Source organism: Montipora capricornis, unplaced genomic scaffold (assembly GCF_036669925.1).
Source record: "Montipora capricornis isolate CH-2021 unplaced genomic scaffold, ASM3666992v2 scaffold_506, whole genome shotgun sequence".
NCBI classification, from domain to species: Eukaryota; Metazoa; Cnidaria; class Anthozoa; order Scleractinia; family Acroporidae; genus Montipora; species Montipora capricornis.
The window spans coordinates 60001-77500 of NW_027180246.1; the positions used below are offsets into that span (position 1 = coordinate 60001).

Below are 17500 nucleotides of genomic sequence, written 5' to 3' on the forward strand. Positions count from 1 at the left end.
ACCAAGATCACGACTATATATACTCTTTGGGCACGCAGTATCACAGCATTGCATCCGTCGAGAAGTCAAAACGATATTTAACAAACCTATCACTTTCAGCGACGGGCCGGACCTTCAAGCAATTAAAGTTCCAAATAGACACTGCAGCAACCTGCAACACCATCGCTGCCAGCACCCTGCGCTCTTTCTTCCCAGACAGCAAAGTAAAGCACTCCCCCTACCGCCTACACCCCTATGGAAACTCCAAGCCACTTCATCCTGTTGGTCAGGTGGAACTCTTGTGCGAAAAGAACAACAAGTTTGACACCCTTATCTTTCAAGTCCTGCCAGACTCCTGCATTGGCATCAAGCCAGCACTTCTGTCTGGCAGTGACAGCGAAAAACTGGGCATAATTAGAGTGCACGCGGACGAGACTCACTCCCTTCACTCCCCAGCACACCACAATGCGAGTCCCAAACACTCTGACCTTCCTGGCACACAACAGCGTACAGTACCATGCGAAAACAAGGTGAACCCTACGGCATGCAACCATCTCCAGCAACTCCACGAGACCACAGCCAGCCCGTGCAATCCACCACCATCACCTTCGGCTCCAATTACTATTCCTTCAAACCGCCGACTTCCCCCGCCAGGCCAGCTGCAACTTCAGGACATCATACGCCAGTATGCTGACACATTCGAAGGCCTTGGCCGGCTTGGTCCACCTGTACACTTTCAGATTGATGACAGTGTCCAGCCCGTTCAGATGCCCGTCCATCGAATACCGGTAGCGAAAAGAGCAAAAGAGAAAGAAGCCTTAGATCGTTATGTGCAGGCAGGCGTCTTGGTCAAAGTACATGAACCAACCCCATGGTGTTCGAATGAATTAATAAGAGAGACACCAAAAAATTCCGCGTATGCATCGATCCAAGCCAGACGGTAAATAAGGCCATCCAGCGTCCGAAACATCAAATGCCCACGCTAAATGAACAGCTTCATAAGCTTAGTGCAGCCAAGTGCTTCTCTCTAGTGGACGTTAAAGAAGGCTTCCTCCACATTCCCCTAGATGAGGAATCCTCATGGATGACAACCATGCATACCTCATACGGCAAATACAGGTGGCTCCGTCTCCCATTTGGTATTACTAGTGCACCAGACGAGTTTCAAATGAGGTTGACATCTGCATTGGAAGGCCTGGATGGGATAATATGTATAGCCGATGACATCCTTGTGTATGGGAAGGGCGACACCTTCGAGGAAGCCCAGGCTGACCATGACCGAAGATTCATCGCCTTACTGGAACGTTGTAACCAAAAATCCATCAAGCTCAACGCGGGCAAACTGCGCTTTAAGCTTAAAGAGGTCAAGTTCATGGGCACAATTATCTCGGATAATGGTTTGAAACCTTACCCAGACAAAGTAGCGGCAATAACACAGATGGCCACACCGCAGAACAAACCAGCACTCCTTCGCTTCATAGGCATGGTTAACTATCTTTCGCCCTTCTGCCCCAACCTAAGCTCTGTGATTCAACCCTTACGCATGTTGACCCAGGACGCTGTACCATTTTCATGGTCCATGGCTCAAGAAAAAGCCTTCAACAAGGCCAAACAACTGATTTCGTCCGCCCCAGTCTTAGCCTATTATGATCTTCGGAAACCAGTTGTCCTCCAGACGGACGCCAGTGATAATGCTGTCGGCGGCGCCCTTTTACAGCCCAGTGATGACGGCAAACTACAACCAGTTGCCTTCACCTCGTCAAGCATGAATCCTACAGAACAGCGCTACTCTCAGATCGAGAAAGAGTGCCTAGCAATCTGCAACTGCTTCGAAAAGTTTGACCAGTGGCTGTATGGCAAGACTAACATTGCAGTCCACACAGATCACCAGCCATTAGAAACCATTATGAAGAAACCACTGAACAAGGCACCAGCCCGCCTACAACGAATGCTTATGAGATTACAGCGTTACCAGTTCACAATAACGTACAAGAGAGGACCGACTCTACCTGGCAGACACACTCTCTCGCGCAGCCCTCCCCCACCCCATCACAGCCCGAGTACGGGACTTTGATGTTTTCAGAATGGTGATGGAGTCCGATTACACCACACGGAATCCGAGACTAACGGAGATCACTGAAAACCAGCTACGTGAGGAAACTAGCAAAGACACCACACTGAACACCTTATACAACGTCATTGTCAAAGGGTGGCCAGCAGACAGAGCAAGCATCCCCGTGAATCTGCGACCCTACTGGACTTATAGGGACGAACTGTCAGTGAAAAATGGCATTATTTACAAAAGCGCCCAAGTTATGGTACCTCACTCGATGCAAAAGGACATGCTTCGCAAGATCCACGCCAACCACTTTGGTGGGGAATCGAACATACGTATGGCACGTGAAGTCCTCTTTTGGTCCGGCATGCGAAAGTCCATCCAAGACATGTGTGATGCGTGTAGTACTTGCGCCCAGTATGGTCATTCTGCACCAAAAGAACCAATGAAATCCTTACCAATACCAACAGGTCCCTGGCAGATAATCAGTCAAGATCTCTGTGAGCTGGAAAAGCAAAGATACCTAGTGACTGTTTGCCATTTCTCTGACTGGATCGAGGTAGACAAGCTAGAAGATACCCTTTCCTCCACAGTCATTGACAAAACAAAAGCTCACTTCGCGAGATATGGTGTTCCGGCAATCTGCCACACCGATAACGGTCCACAGTTTATCAGTGAAGACTACAGGAAGTTCTCTGTCGAATACGGATTTAGGCATACCACATCATCCCCTTACCACCCTAAGGGTAACGGAAGAGCAGAGGCTGCCGTCAAAGTTGCAGAATCCATGTTAAAAAAGGCTGATGACTTCCACAGCGCCATGCTGATATACAGAAACACACCACCTCAAGGTCACACCTACTCACCAGCCCAGCGCATGCTGCTACGACGCACCAGAACCACACTCCCCACCACCGATCAACTCTTGAAACCCACCATGCTAAACTTTGAACTCGTTGAGGCGGAGATCTCCAAGAAAAGACGCGATAGCAAGACCTACTACGACAAATCAGCTAGTGTCGAACAAAGACCACTTGTCACTGGTACCTACGCTTACGCCAAACCACCTCCGCACCAGCGTGGGAAACCATGGATCTATGGAGAAGTGCTCACCCATGAAAACCCTCGGTCTTACACAATCTGCACTGCTCACGGCCGCACGATTCGAAGGAACAGAGTCCACCTGAAGCCCGCTGCCGCGCCCTCCTGCTACCATCCCCGAGCAGCAGTCGAAGCAAGCACACCTCATACATCCGCTTCCCAGAAACTATCACTTGACCCTGCAGAGGAAACACAATCCTGTCCACGCCCTTCAGCTCACCCCCAGCCTACGCCTTTTGGGACACCCCTCCTTCAGACCCTAGTCAATTCACCAATCAAAGGCTCTGCACCAGTTGACCCCCAAGTCCCTGACGCACCCCCTCTGGAGACCCCACCACAGCCCCAGGAGCTGCCGGGATCACCAGTCAAGCAGACCCGGTCTGGACGGATAATTAAACCCCCTGAAAGACTGAAAGACTACGTCACAAACTAGACAACAGTTTTTTTTTTATCTATCAGCCTTGTCTAAGAGTCTATGAATATACAAACACTTAATATGTAGCTCTCTCATCACCCTATTATGGACACTTGAGTATAGGGTACCCGCTGTATTGGTTCCAGGCTTCGGGTTTTGGGTTATAGTTTGTTTTGCCTCCTCGTCTCTTTCTTTTGTTATTTTGTAAAGGGGGGAGATGTTGGTCAGCGGCTACTCGCACGATCATACGTAGGGGAACGTCGATATAGAGCCGCCATATTGTATGTATTACTACGAATAAAGGAAGTTCTGTTACTAATACCGGCTCCCAGACTAAAGCATTCACCAAACAGAGTGCAAGTTCATGAAAGTTGACAATAGTTAAATGTCTTTGAGAGCACGTGAGAGTCAATGAGGTTGATGGAGAGTTGGGTCAACAGTGGGCAAGAGTTTCAGTTAAGAAGAAAAGTAGAGGAGCTGGGAAAGATACAAAATCTTAGCTCATGACAACTGAACTCTTGAGAACTCTCCTTTCCGCAGGTTAAAATTCTGTGAACTCTTGGAAGTTTATGAGAGTAGTTTTACGTGAATGACAGTTTATAGCTATCCAAGCGAGAGCGAGCCATTCAACTCTTGCACTCCTTTGGTGAGGGCTCAAGTGTTTCATTGACTCTCACTTTTTGGGTGGGGTCTAAGTGTTTACATGGAATACATGTGGCATTCTGTTGTCACCTGCTTTTCTGAAGATTCAGCGGTGGATAGTGTCTACTATGAGGTGAATGCTTGACCTACATTATAACTTTATCTGAAGTCAGACTGTATGAACACTGGTTATGTCCATCTGTAACCTTTTCTACAAAAGTACAATAATATAGAATCTTCATGTTCTTCAACTATTGAAGAAAGTATTGTGTTATTAATGGTACATTTTACAGTTGTACATCTAGCTAAGTTACCTGGCCTAAGAATGGAAGAGGGGCTGCTGGTGACCCTGCTTTGATACAAACCTTTGTGCTTTTATAATGCTAACGTACATGTAGACTAATTAGAATTACAATACAATTAACATGATAAAAGCAGTGAGGTTTGTATCAATACAAGGTAACTTTCAGCCTCGTAGGCAGTCAAAAATCTGTTAAATGGTCTGTTGTCCTGGTATTGTCAACTGCAAGCTATATGTAATTTAATATAAGTACCCTGTCTACTGGGATCTCAGCCCATGCAAGAGGGTTAAATGCGTTGACTAAATAATAACCACTGTTAGAGGTACAACTTCCTCCTGAAAAATAATTATTTGTTTCTTTTTATCACTGAAGGCATACTGGTCCTTTGGAGTGTGCCAACAGCATGGCCCTGATGTACACGTCCAAAAAAGTTTCCTTCACGTGAGTAATTGTTTTTATGACACTTCTTGGCATGCCATCATGAAAAATTTGACAGGTGAGGGTCATTACCGCTTAGGACCCCAAGTGGTATTTGTGTCCTTCCGACTGGAATGGTTTTTTCTGGGTATTCCAGACTATTGTGCTTTTTACCTGATTTTGACAAGTCATACCCTCCATAATCCTGTCCCCCTAGTAAGAACAGTGAACATGCAGTATTTCCATCATGCATTACGAAATTTTTTGTGCGTAAAGTTGCAGTAAAACTTGTAAGCAATGATATGTTGGTTTCCAGCCATTGTGGCCTCGAAAAGTTGCTAAATAAAGGAATAATTATTTATAATTATAACAAAGTAATTTATGTGAATAATTATTTATGAGAGTCAAAAAGGCAGCCATGGGCTTGCAAAGGATAACCCTCTTGTTAACCTCTGTAGTCACTCACACTTGAACCTTTCGCCACCCCTTGCCTTGGCTTGGTACTTTGAGTGTACTTTTAGAGTTGCGCGGCGCTCGAGTCATGCTCAATATCAGACTTAAATGGGTCATGACCTTTTTGTAGGAAAACAGTTTACAGAGCAAGAAGGAAGTTAACTGCCATCGATTGGAATTACCATAACGATCTTCCCTTCGCAACAAGTGAGGATGCAGAGACCATCATCACCAGGAAATACAATCAGAGGACGAAATCATGGGATGTGAGAAAACTGAAGGTCGCAAAAGATTATGGATACATGTGGATTCTGGTGGCCAAGATCTTTAAACTGCGAAGTGATGATGATGATGCAGTGACACGGGAAGTTCCTATGGAGCCAGATGATCCCAGACTTATTGCACCCACAATTGCAGAGTGTGAGCCCCTTCCACCTCATGAGCTCCTTGCAAGACGAAAGAGCCGGTTTTCTCAGACAAGCAGCTCATAGATGTGACCTGATTGTGCTGTGTTCAACCATGCCACAGTTTTGTCAACCATCTTTTAAAGCAATATGTCATTGAATAGTTATTTATCTGGCCCCAGTTATTCAAAGGCCAGATAACTTTATCCATTGGATACATGTATTTCACTATGAAAAGTATAAAATATACCGGTAATATTCACATTAAACATTGGCCAAGATTTTTACACAACTTTTTACTGGATATGCTTAAAGTGTGCAGTTATGAAGGCAAAAAATACTGAACTGTTTGCAGATATTGAAATTGATGGATAGCGACTTCTCCACCAGAGACAGTTATCTGGCCTTTGAACAACTTGAACCTGGGAGATAAAGCTATCCACCTTTCGAACGAGAAGTTTATTAAAAAACTTGGTTTATCTACACAAATGAAAGGAATTTTCTGTTTTGTCCCCTTCATTGCCTGCTACTTCTAACTATCACTTGACTGTTCAATTATTCATGTAACCTTGTGGGTATATGCAGTTACTTCCATTTTCTCATTTCCAAATTGACACCACCTACTTTACATTGCTCTCAAGCACTAAATGGGAATTCATATCAGATGGTTTCTCAATTTTACAGTTACTATGAATTTTTGTGTGCAAATTGGCTTGTATCCATGTCACTTGGAGTACAGGCAATGCACGAAATGACAAAACAGATAATTCAAAGCAAGTCAAGGGTGCATTTCCACAACTTCAAGTTTTTAAATACTGGAGTTAGCCCTTGTTCCCCTGCAACTGGAGCTTGTGAGTCAACTTTAACGTTTTATTTCATGTTATTTCTCTCTATAAGAGAAAAATTGATGATCTCATTTCCATGATCAGGGTCTTTGCCGACAATGCGGTCACTTTGTTAAATTTTTCTCATCTATTTATAAAAATACTGATAAATATTGTAAAGTATTACAGCAATAAATAACTCAACAATGATATTTAAATAAACCAGTAAAGTCTGTGCACATGACAAAAGATGACTAGATGGACAAAAAAATTTTGAAGAGTGTCATGGAATGAAAGACCCATGGGAAATCCTAGATTCATTAAACTATTGCTGAGGCTTTAACCAAAACTGAGGAAAATAACTATAATTTTGGCAGGACTTGTTGGAACACCTGCTGGTGCTGCGAATTCATGCGAATTTGGGAATTTCCATGGGAAACGTAAATAAATTTGACGTGATAAAGCTTGTCTGTGTTTTTTTCTTGGTTCCTCTTCTTTGCAATAAGGAGTTCAAGCCATTTTCAAGATTATTAGTAGTACTTTTGGACACTTGAGTGGAAACACACCAATGCCACATGAATGTGGCAATCTTGTGAGTACTGAGATAACAAATTAAGAATTCAAATGTTGTTTGGCACTTGGTAGCAAAAGAACACCATGACTCCATAATATTGTTGGAGTTTCAAAGCAAAGATTAGAGGCCAGTTATGTGAAGTATGTCCCTCGTCGTCAATACAATATTAGGGTTATACACATAGACTTTACCAATAGTTATAGAGGGGACGTGTTTGGAAGCTTGGCAACTATCAAAGAAGCAAACAGAGATGCCAAGATTTAAGTTGGAAAGTGTCATATACTATGCATGAATTACGTAACCAACACGTTTCTATTGGTTAGTTCCTCAGTACGGAGTAAACAACTATTGTGTTTTGTGCATGGTCAAGGCCAAAAAAGAGAACAAAAACCAACAACAAAGAAATAATTTGTCGGGTTCCATAACCATTCCCCTCTATAACTATGCTTTAGCCCAACAAACAGGCACTGATATTGATTGATTCCTGGTCACACATTCCACATCAAACTCAACATGACTGTTTCCGTGCCTAAGTGACCAAAAAACAATTTGAGTAGTTGTTACCCCCTCATAGACCTGACTTCAATGCTTGTTGTGCCATGCTAGTTGAAGTGAAAGCCTAAATATATGACAAAGCATGTCATGTATGATCCCTCAAGAAACTATTACAGTACTTTACCCACGATTCCTGATATATCCCTCAAAAACATTGGGACTTTTGAGGAAACAAAACTAGTACCATTTCACTTCGGATCATTCACAACGTATCTTTGATCTTACCACCACCCTTTCATTGAGCTCTGAAACCCATGTATACACCCGTTGCAGATGGATAGTGTCTCCTGATACAAAGAACACAGCAAGAGGGAACAACTTTCCTCTTTCTTTTCCCAAGGTGACCATGAGTATCTAAAATGTAATTTCTATAGGCAGCTTTGCGAAAAGTACGACTACTGCTGTCTTGTCTATCATTGCGGATGTCTGCAGTATTCTTTGCACAGAGCTGCAGATACTCAGCATCCAAACATAATTTGCGGAAGCGCCTTGTTTGAGAAGTACAGTTACGTCGCGCACAACATTTATTTTCAATGTCCTGAGGCATTGTGCGACAGCATCCACACTTGCACCAGTCAGGAACTGGTTCTTGGTCAACGAATTGACCACTTGGTTGTGGCACTCGCACAGGGGATGCATTGCCCTGTTCATCTTCATCTTCTTGGTCAGAAGCATTTTTTTCTTCTGGTTCCATTAGTAAGAGGGAATCTACATATTCCATACTTCCTACACCTCTCTGCAATGCCTTTATGGCCAACGCCTTTACCGTTTGCTCATCAAGGGTGTCAATAAACTCCTAAGAAAAGAAACTATTTCAGTGATGATGGTCATTGCAAATTGGTGAAAGTACTTGAAGGAAGAGTAATTTAAATGGTGAGCTGACTATGTAATAGGATCAGAGGATTCAAATAGGTAAAAGTACCATGTATTTTCCACTTGCATCGGCTTCCTTTGTTGTAAAAGGGAATTCATATTGAAGATTCCTTCCTATATTTACCACTTACTGAAAAGCTGGGCTCAGTATTGTAATATTCAAGGAGAGTATACAATCACCAACAAGAATATTACATCAAAATAAACCAGTTATATTGAGGTAATAAGTGAATGAGTGAACAGAATCCACCGAGAACGAATACTTGATTATATAACTTATTTCCTCGTTGCCTGAATGTCTAAACTCTTACACAACAGATGAAGTGCAAAAGCTCAAACATTTAGTTGCTCTTTCAAGGAAAAGCGATGTGGTGTTCAACTTCTTCTAGGGGTGGCGAATGGTTCATCAAAAACTCTGGGTCTCGCAAAATTTTAGTCGAATTTCACGGGTCTCGCAGTCTCGTTTTTTGAGCGCTTGTGTGCGTCTCGCAGTCTCGTTTTTTATATGAAGGTGTCAAACAGTTTGAAGTCTCGGTCTCGCAATCTAAAAGGTCAAAATGTCTCGGGCTCGCAAAGGAAAACGCTGGTCTCGCCGTCTCGCAAAGTCTCGCATTTACCATTCGCCACCCCTTCTTCTGAATGTTTATCATAAATCCTTACCGCAACACGTTGATTTTCCAATTTTGCTTCCTCTTCTTCACTCATCAATTGGTTTTGCCGAGTTGCGTCGGGTGTTTGCAGCGCTGTTTGCTGGCTTGTACTTTCGTCCTAAAATCAAACAAGCAGTTCGATTGCTAATCCGTGAAAGCGAACATGTACTTTCATCCTAAAATCAAACAAGCACTTCGATTGCCAATCCGTGAAAGCGAACACAACTTACTTTGTTTTTGCATGGCTTTCTCGTAGATCCACACTTACAAGACGCAGTGCAAAATTTTCCATCGGTTCTGCAAGGACATCCTTGGCGTTTCTTTCCAGTTCTTGTCATGCAGGTACTAGAGCAACTGCAGGACACTTGTGGCTATGCAAGTGGAACGTATAAATAATTCAACATTGACGACGACACGAATACTCGAATCGTAAACATGATCGACTATAGACTATCTACTTGTGAAACAATGATACTTATTTCACGTACGTTTTCCTCTTGATCCACTGCAATATTAGTAGCCATTGTAGTCAAACAAATGGTTGCAAACACGCCTCAATTTTTCTAGCTGCGTAAACACTCGAAATTCAACGCGATTTCCCGGTAGTTATATAATACGCGCTTTGCAGATGTCCTCGGTCGCGACATTTTCAAGTCCATTTCTATTGGCTGGTAGAAACTCCGGTGTCAATCAAGTCAGCACATGCGCATTATCGTGACACAGTCCCTTTAAGTTATGTTGAAAAATTAGATCTCTGATGTTGAGATGGTTGATATCTCCAGCAATCATGATGCGTGCGTTCGGTTCACCGGCAAGGATGAGCTCACAAGTCTCTGTCAGGTGAGCCAATATATCAGATTCCGCATAAACAGGATCTGCCTGATGGTAAAGTGAAGCGATGAAATGCTTAGAATTGGTGGTGAACACTTCGCTCCAAAGGCACTCAAAGTCATTTTCAAATTAAAGGCGTTTGATCTTCCAATCGTTCCTACAGATAAGAGCGACTCCTCCACCAGTGCGCTGGTTTCCACGATCTTTTCTAAGAATAGTATAGCCAACAGGATATACTAAGTGGGATGAAACTCTGCTGTTTAACCAGGTCTCGGATGCGATGCAAATATAAAAAAAAGATCACGTTGGGTTGGTGTTCGATAGGTGTTCAATAAGTGGTCTGAATTTAGGAGAAAGAAATTCTTGTTGCAAAGTCTTGAGGGGCTTATTTACAACTCGAATGTTGTGCCTTCGAAGATCTCTTGTTAGCCGTTGCGTAACACCATTGATGAAAGGAAGGACAGCGAAACCATTACGGTTCTCTTGAGGCGTAGCCTGTGTACAGCCCCCCCGCTCTCCGAAAAAAAAAACTCGGAGAGGAGCGTCTTTGATTTACCGTTGATAATCGTGTTCCATACCACGTGATTTTTCCTGAAATGTGTGGAAAATGATTTGATTGGTTATTACCCATCGATCATTACATCATTGAAATAACGAGTTTTGATTGGCTTTTATTTTTATTTCTCCACATCAACACCGGCCGTGAGAACCACCGTGAAGAGATTTTACGATGAGTTCGTGTGTACTTTGAGCACGGTACAAAATACGAATAAAAATCTTTTTGATTTTCAAAGAGGTTTTTCTTTTAAAGTACGAGCGGAATTGTTATCTATGGAATGTAGAGTGGAAATCGATTCGACGTACATCTGTAGGAATTGTTGTCAGCGCAAAAGAAACGAAAGCGCTCTTCACGAGGTGAATATAGCACTACTCAAAAGATTGTCCACTCGAGAACATCTCCCGCTATTCCTTACCTTACCAGTCAATGTAATCCCAATGCCTTGCTCGGACCACCCTAGCCGTTCTCAAGCACAATCTACAAAGCGTAATGCCCTGGAAGATTTGACATCAAAAGTGATCGTGTTATCCTTGCGAGAAACCAAAGTATCCAGGAAGGCAATCTGTTGGTCAAATTCCTTCTCAATAGTGAATGAGATGTGTGGATCGATGGAATTAAGTGTAGTATGAAGAGAATTAACAGCATGCGCAGCTCTTTTGATGTAGGTGAGACCAGCCGTTGCTTTGAAACCCGCAAGAAAGAACATATGAGGAGCGTAAAAACATGTGCTAATGGTCAAACATTGCGAAACATGCATGGTCATTCGGTCATCGCATTGATTTTAATCATTCTCGATTTATCGAGAAAGGCTCTTTTCGTATTAGAAAAGCTTTGGAGGCTTGGCACACCTCTGCTACCAAGCATCATGGCTGACAGTAATTCTAAACCGATTCCTAATCAGTATAGCATTCCTTTTAAACAATAGCCACCTTTTTTCATACTTTTACTTTGTTCTTCTTATTATCTTTACCTCGCCTTTTTTGCTTATATTTCACTAATTTACATTTCATGTTTTATCCGTGGAAGGCTGTAAATCGGCAGCCGAAAGCTTATGTTCCTTTTTAAAACTTTTAGCCAGAGAACCTTTTTAGTGATATTGTGTTTCAATATGTCTTATCCTGGCTGCTCCTCAAATTTTGAAATATGTTGTACATGCTTTCAGGAAAATGGTGAGAAAAATGGTGAGGAAAGTCGTTGTCAGAAGACTCATGTGTTCTCGTATACACCGATGAAAAAATCAAATAATCATTCAAGTGTATGAAAATGATTTTACTGTGAGTTTATTGAGCATGCAATTCAAAATCTACATTGCGAAAGACAGTTAGCACAGCTCCGTGGCTAAATATTATAACAACAACAAATTTAATTCAACAGAACAAATTATCAAATAATTATAACAATTATTTTAGATGTATTAAATTCCAACTTATGGAGCTTTTGCACGCAATTAGCGAGGGCTATTCGAGGCGGGCAAGAGAGGAAAAAAAGGAAATGGAGTGCTCTAAATAACATTCAACGAACAAACCTAGAAGCAAACTTGGGAATACTTAAATACCACTTTTCAGTGAGACCACTCGGTTAAATGTTTGCGCAAATTTAGTTGTTGGCTGTGTAGTATGTTACATTCGTACCTCATAAGAGGGACTAAAATAGGAAGTGCTACGTTGTGTGAGCACGTTGTGGGACCTGTAAGATTCTACGTTCTTATTCCTGGGATGCCTGTGCCCCTGCGCCTGCAATCTCTGACAGTGATTTTTCAGTGACTATATATTAAGTTCCTACTTCCATTGTTTTATTTCTCCGCCATGTTTTCTTGTGTGTCTGTTAGTACGGGATTTGTTGGTTAAAGCCTTGAGTTTAAGAAGGCCATCATCTCTGTAATTATAAAGATCCATCTGTGGCTATAGAGGCTATAGAGGCCGATCCGCGATTTGCACTGTCGACTGCATCCCTCGCATGTAAAGACCACAGGTAACCCAGGCTCACTGTGTGTGCCACATAGGTAAATATAGAGAACATATGAGGCGAAGTTTAGGTCTGGAAAATTGCTAGAAAATGGGAATAAAACTTGATGAAACTTACCATGTGGTGAGCTGTTGATGTCTTTAATACGTACACGACGTTTCGGGGAAAATGGTCCTCGTTCACCTTCCTTCGTAGTATAGTGACAAGGTAGCGTCGGGACTCCGATCGACCCAAAACAAGCACGATTTTTTTCGTGAAAATCAACCCAGTCGCTAAATAAACACGCCAGGCTCGTGGAACATGAATTTCTCTAAACCATGAATCCACTGAAGCATCTCCAGGCTCCGTAGAACTTGTAAGTTAACCTGCTAAAAATAGCGTCCAGAAGCCGTTGTCCTCGCAAAGTGTCCAATTCAAAATGGCACTGAACTTGGGACAGTTCTGGCCTCCAATGGAAAATTAACATCGCGTGTTAAACTAAGAAACAAACGAAAATACTAAACTGCACAATCATAAAACATGTAAGGTGAAAAATCCAATGATTCACTTTAAAAGTTCTGATATTTTGAGATATGTCCAGGTTTGACCCTAATTAGATGCACACTGATTTCAATAAGCGTCACGAAGTGTCCCCTTGCTCTTCTAGCCAACTTTAACATCACTTCTGTCTCAGAATACAGACAATTTATGTCACAAAGTGTCCCCCAAATGCTGCTCTTTAAGTGAAAATTAACTGCTGCATTTACCCAAAGTTAAAAATAACGCTAACCTTTACCCTTACCTTATTGTTGAAAATAGGTAGCCAATGCTTAGACTTAAAGGGACACTTTGTGTTGGATGTCAAAATTGGGCGTGCATCTAATTAGGGTCAAACCTGGACATAAGTGGATATTTTACATATATTTTATATTTATTTATTTGTCTGTTGGTGCATGTGTGCTATGGTTTTCGTCTGCAATAGGGAAGTCATCTTTTAATCTGTGTTGTACGTCACGATTGTGTTAGTTTCTGTTCACATGGAGATGGGGAGCCCCGGGTGGGTAACGTACCCCGCCTCGGTAGGGGAAACCAATCTCTCTACTCATCTACCCGGGGTCCCCCATCTCCTTGTGAACAGGCCCTTAAAAATACGATTTGGCAGAAACATACACACAGGAAACTAAAAGATGCGTTTTCATAATAATCATATGGTAAATCAAACTATGTAATAGGCCTCAAGTCCTGAAGCAAATAGTCTCTGTTTTAGGAATTGGTTCACGCATACATAGCTTGCGTTTATGGATCGCGATCTATGGATGATAGCTTGAAGCGCTCAGGTCGCTGAAGAGAGGAAGTGCTCTCCAGTCTTCATAGGTGCAACTGTAACTCTGTCGTCACACGCTCAGCTAAGGGCATACCGTTAAAAAGCATGCTAAAACCGGTTAAAAGGTCAATATCAAGATAAATGTGCGACATAGTTGTCAAAACAGCTTTTCTTCTTTGTTCCATTTTGAGTATGACTACGAAAACGTTGAAAAGCCATTTGTTTTGTGCGCTTAGTGTTCATTTTTCTTTGACTATTTCTTTCTTTTTTTGAGCCTCAGGAATTATCAATAAATTTTACAATCGCACCCACCCGATAACAGAAGAAAAAACAAGAAAGGCCTGGTCAAAGATGAAGAGGAAAGAGATGTGTTCGTTTGCCCTCAACGTCTTTTTGAACTCTCGGATGAGTAAAACCAATGCAAGTTGGCTAAGGTTGACGGAGTCCATCGGCGCCTCTGTTTGTAGAATTCATCAAAACTCTATGGGCAATAGGTACTGTCGACTGCGGCTGCGCAATAGGTCAATCGCCAGCCTCTCTGTATCATCAAAGTACACTTCCATCGATCTTCACCTTCAAATACAAGATATACTGGAACATCATTCGAAGATATTGAAAACAGAAAAAAAGAAAGGAATGATGTGCTTCGTTACAACAGCGAACAGGAAAACACTGTTTTTCTTTGGCTAGTTCAGGCGAGTAAATTTTCCGTTGCTCTCCGCTTTCTTCGTGTCTGTGTCCAAAGACGTGGCGCACAAATTTTTGAACAGGAGTTATGTAAAATTCTATGGGGAGTTTAAAAAAAAAGACCTAATTCTTTCCTTATTTCTTTGGTGCTTACATAACATAACATCGTACAGATACTTCTGACTTCTAGGTGCCTTTTGGCCTGTACAGTGAGCTTGAGATGTGGCTCAGAGTCAGAAGCGATGAATTAAGGCCCATTGTCGGTTAGGGTGGTTCCAGGGATGCCATGTCAGGCAAGGCTTGCCTCTTTTTTTCCCGCAATTGTGCTTGACAGAGTATTCCCGTTCGTAAACTTCAATAAAGTCCGATTAGTGATCTGTACCGACTGATCTGTAGTGGTCTGATCAATCTTCCGTTTTCAATTTTTTTTTCACCGTATACTCACCCATATCTTTTGTAAGGAAATCAAAGGCATGATCCACTCCCGTGGCGTAAATTGATAAAACATCTCGAACAGCTTGGCATCTGTAAAGGCTGAAACATCCCGGACAACACAACACCGAACCGAGCATGTGATTTGATACCTGGGATAATGAAAGAAATCAAAACTCTCAAACCTTGTTATCCGGCAAACTTTCCTGAATTTCTGCCACTTCTTTGCGTGGTGGTGTAGCTAAATGATTGGGCACAGGTATGATCTTATTTTACATCTAACGGGCCGTTTATTAACTCTATTAGTCTTTTTAAATAGCCATTTCAGTGCCTCAATCCCGCTACGCTGTAAGGTTTATTTCAAACGCGCTCTTGCTTGTCAAACAGCTTAAAATTCCGAGTGTAAACATAAATAAAAAAGGTATTTATAAAATGATTAGGATAGTACGCGCACTCCCATTGGTCAATAACTGTACATATGTTTAGACGAGAGTGTGTAAACACGGCTGTGACATCACACGAATTTTGATTGGGTGTGTGTTGTCAGACGCGCTTTTTGTTTGGCTGGTAGGAAATATGACGGCAGTTGGGAGAATTCTCGACACTTATGCAAAGCCGAGACGAAGTCGAGGGTTTGCATAACTGTCTCGAATGTTTAGATGAGGCTATTTGAACACGGACAAAGTCCTCTATTGCTTATATGTCGTGTATATATAGTCTCTTTATTTCAACTTCCTCTTTGGCCTCAATATCAACTATAAAAATTGGATGGGTTACGGACCCACGACCCTCCGTGATCTAGTCGGATGCTCTAACCACTGAGCTACTGGAGACTCTATGGCTCTATGACTCTATGGGTCTTTGACTCGAGCTGCATCACGCATCTATAGAGTCAAACAACGACTAACAGCATAGCTCATAACTTGCATCACGCAATTCATGTTAAATCATATCTGAGATGCGGCCAACCAACCATCAAAGTTGGCTGCATCTCAGATATGCTTTAAGGTGACTTACGCGATGCAAGTTATGAGCTATGCTGTCAGTCGTTGTTTGACTGCGTGATGCAGCTCGAGTCAAAGAACCACATTTCACCCTCGCTCGCCATAGAGTCTCCAGTAACTCAGTGATTAGAGCATCCGACTAGAATACAGAGGGTCGTGGGTTCGAATCCCATCTGGGGCTCGGATTTTTCCGAGTTCCCAGTGGGTTCCACCAACATTTCACTTCGTATGCGTATATCATTCTCACTGTCGCTCAAAAAATTGGCTTGATAGCACAATTGGCAGACTATTGCACTGGTATCGCAAAGGACATGAGTTCAAATCATCCAGGAGCAGCGAAAGAGTAATTTAGGTAAATATCTGGTCGAAAAAGAGGTGGGCACTTTTCTGAACAGATTTCCAAGGTTTCCGAAAAGTAGTGAAGAGTCTGAAGAGTGAATAGAAATTTCGAAACCACATTGAATTGGAGTAGACTGTGATATTAGAAATAGCATAAAGTCTGAAAATTTATAACTTATATCATTGTCGCCAACGTTTGTTTGAAAATCATATTTTACGCAAACATCCCCAGTATTTTCGGGATAAAAGGACGACGTAATCTGATCTATCAACGCCTCCACGGACTCATGCGTAAACGTAACGTCAGCATCTGTTGTCAAGATGAAGCACTGATGGTCTTTTGCTGAAAGAGAAGTGTTAAATAGTTAGATGTTTTTTCTTTATTTTGAAACATAAGATTCGCATTGCAACGATCAAACGATAACTAACCTCCCAGAAGTTTCTCCTTGTGATCCAAGACGTATGACATGTACATAACTTGGCCTCAACGTTTCTTGTTTTTTATCTAGGAAAGATTTTAGTCAAACAATTAAACCTGATTTCCTAAATATTAATGATGATGTTGATGCGGAAACGAAGTTAAAATAATAACCAAAAGAACCAAAGAAAAGTCCGTTTAACACACTCTTCAGCAATCGGAGAACTCTTTCTCGGAAAGCACTCACTAATTGAGCCACTCTTAATAATAATAAAAACAATACGTACTTAATAAACCACTCCCCACAGGGGCTATTCAGGGATAATGACTGAAAATCAACGAAACGACACAACAGAACAAGAACAACAGCTGTTAAGAATCCCTACTGGCCTGAGGCAAACCAGTTAGCTATTTACAAGTGCTGCTGAAAAGTTGAGCCAGGGACTACAAGGAACAAATTCAACGAGTGCTGTGTGGTCACAACGGGTCACACGGGATCTCCGGATATGTCAAGTGATAATCTAGCCATTTATTGAAGTTTTTCGGACCTTGACATTATCTTTGAGATGAACGGTGAAATCCACCGGAAAGCTTCCACCTGCATGAGCTGCATTCCATTTTTAGTTTGGTAGAGTCACTTATTGGCACTTTTAGAGTCTTTTCCACCAATGAGGCCACCTGCACTACAAAACTGTTGAGTTTTTCAGCTCTGACACA

At 42.1% G+C, this 17500-nt stretch overlaps 1 protein-coding gene and 2 pseudogenes across 1 annotated transcript in view; 1 reads left to right on the forward strand and 2 right to left on the reverse strand.

The window, feature by feature from the left end:
• LOC138036855 (uncharacterized) overlaps positions 1-5856 on the forward strand; it is a 12525-nt pseudogene extending 6669 nt beyond the window's left edge.
• LOC138036846 (uncharacterized) overlaps positions 1-17500 on the reverse strand; it is a 178462-nt gene that overhangs the window by 55357 nt on the left and 105605 nt on the right. The window lies entirely within an intron of this gene.
• The window catches only part of LOC138036851 (chitin synthase chs-2-like), a 56341-nt pseudogene that overhangs the window by 26586 nt on the left and 12255 nt on the right, over positions 1-17500 (reverse strand).